Here is a 2,500-nt window from a genome sequence, read left to right as displayed (position 1 = left end):
GACCGCAGCAAACTGCGTGTATGTATGTGTATCGCAAGGTCATTATACATCCATTGGTCGAATGCATATTGCGGCGGTAGCTGTATGCTACCGTCACTCCTGCACGAGAGTCGGAATAACATCCATCGGGCATTTTGGCTGGCTTATTCAGTCAGCCTTAGGTCCGCGTTGGGGAGTCGCCGCCGCCTCTTCCTAGGCCAGGAGGAATGAGGGGGAAGGAGAATAGCAATAATGACTGACAACAGATTACTAGATTGTGACTGTTGGGGCCCATGTTGTTGTTTTTCTGCAAATGGCGTTCCCTTAAGTACCACCATCCTCCTTTCTTTCTTTTGATTGAGAAGAAGGAGAGGGAGCGGTTACTACTAAGTCTATAGACTCCTCGAAGGGGCACGCACCCACTGTTATTGAGTTTCCTATTATGCACGTGGGTGTTGTGCACCGTCCTGATCGAGTATCATCTGGTCAGTAGCAGCGTCAGCAGCAGCAGCAGCAGCAGGGAAAAAGCCGAAGCCACATCTTCAATCATAGGTGATTGGCTTTTACCTTTATTATACGGCTATACTAGGATCAGGAGGAGGAAGTGACCGGGTGGGGTGTGTGTGTGTATTCATCACGCCGTCCACCAATAGTGTCCTTCCACCCTGACTGACTGACTGTCTGACTGACTGAATGCTTTTCGATTTTGGCTAAACACTACTGACGACTACAGTTGTTACCGATGCTGGACTGAAGAGGGGCCAGCTCATCTGAATCGCTAAGCCAGCATTTTTAGCCTCCCTTTAAGAGGAGAGAGTAGGAGGCTTATGTTGTGTTTTAGGGGTGCTATTAGGCTGGTGCTGCCTTTTAGTATTATCACTTACGTGATGATGACGATGAGTTGATCAACAACAACAAAGCTAGTTAAGTCAACGGAAAAGAAGTAAAGCCGTCTACAGAATGACCGCCCGCAAAGACCGACGGCCTAGCAAAGTGATCAATTAATTACTTACTTACCGTGACTTGATTAGGTTGTTGTCAATGTTGATGATGACAAGTAGCTGCCTCCTATGCTTACAGGAGTAAGAGGCGGAAGAAATCAAAGCAGCATCCTATTGTTTCTTCCATTAAAGCCTTCTTTCCTGAATGCTTCTGCAGCAGCAGCAGTAGCAAAAGACGGTTTTATGAAAAAGATTTGCCGAGGAGTAAAATCTCACTCCTCGTTGTTTTCTGGTTACTACTACTAATACTGACAATTATTCTCCTCTATGCATGTTGGGACCCGAAAGATGATAGATAGTAGAAGTAGTAGTTACCAAACCGTCGACCTCGTGTCAGGAGAGATAACCCGCCAAATTTAAGCATATTAATAAGCGGAGGAAAAGAAACCAACAGGGATTCCCTTAGTAAGGGCGACTGAACCGGGAGAAGCCCAGCGCATAAGCTCTTACCTCTCCCATGGGGTAGGTAAGAGCGGTGTTGCGTTTCAGAGGGTCCAGCACGGCGCATCATTCCACCCAAGTCCAGCTGGAACGCGGCAATTACCCATGGAGGGTGATAGGCCCGTACGGTGGTTACGGTGCTGTCGGAAAGGGCCTCTCTGTAGAGTCGGGTTGCTTGTAACTGCAGCCCAAAGAAGGTGGTAAACTCCATCTAAGGCTAAATATGACCACGAGACCGATAGCGAACAAGTACCGTGAGGGAAAGTTGAAAAGAACTTTGAAGAGAGAGTTCAAGAGTACGTGAAACCGTCAAGAGTGAAACGGGTGGAGGCTCGAAGGTCGAACTGAGGGGATTCAGCCCGTCGGTTGGCTGCCGTTGGAGGATGTCACGGTGCGACCCAGGTAGTACTACTAGCTGGGCGTCCCTTCCATCGGTGTGCTGCGGACGGGCGCATTTCGCCTCGTAGTAGGTCGCCGCGACCCGTTGCTGGGGAGGTCTAAGGACCCAATGGATTGGTAGCCCACCGCTGCTCTTTTCAAGAGCATCAAGGCGTTCTGGGTGAAACCTTGGGGTTTTTATAAGACTGGCTTCCCTGCGACGGTCGATGAGATGAGACTTCTTCTTAGGAGGAGGGCTCTCGCGGCGTGAACAGGTCGGCACTCTACCCGTCCCGTCTTGAAACACGGGCCAAGGAGTCCAACATGTGTGCAAGTCATTGGGTGCACTAAACCTAAAGGCGAAATGAAAGTGATGAGATGGCCCAGCGGCTGGCTTTGGTGATTGACTTTGACGGATTGTCTTAGTTTTAGCCTCAGTCGTTGGGTCAGGGCAGATCCTCGACCGGCTGCCTATGCCATTCCTGTAAGCGCTCTTGTGCTGTTAGTAATGTACAAGCGGGGTGAGTCCCTTTCCTCCGCCTCTGTCAGGACTCAGGTTTGGTAAGGCGATGGTCATTACCTGTTCGTCAGGGGGGCGCACGCCCAGGACTTTTGCATCATGGACCAGGCGTGCAATGGAGATGATGATGTTAGAGGTAGCGAAAGCTATGTCTACTTCTTCTTATTCTTTGATTGGGCGT

At 49.8% G+C, this 2,500-nt stretch overlaps 1 non-coding gene across 1 annotated transcript in view; it reads left to right on the top strand.

The window, feature by feature from the left end:
• LOC139748548 (5.8S ribosomal RNA) overlaps window positions 1-113 on the top strand; it is a 153-nt gene extending 40 nt beyond the window's left edge. Inside the window, exon 1 of the ribosomal RNA XR_011712727.1 lies at window positions 1-113. This exon is cut by the window's left edge and continues 40 nt beyond it. This is a non-coding gene — a ribosomal RNA (5.8S ribosomal RNA).
• Window positions 114-2,500: the final 2,387 nt, after the last annotated feature.

This window comes from Panulirus ornatus, unplaced genomic scaffold (genome assembly GCF_036320965.1).
Source record: "Panulirus ornatus isolate Po-2019 unplaced genomic scaffold, ASM3632096v1 CTG_7304_pilon, whole genome shotgun sequence".
NCBI classification, from domain to species: domain Eukaryota; kingdom Metazoa; phylum Arthropoda; class Malacostraca; order Decapoda; family Palinuridae; genus Panulirus; species Panulirus ornatus.
Note: the sequence above shows the minus strand (reverse complement) of the source record. Positions and strands in the feature narration are given on the sequence as shown.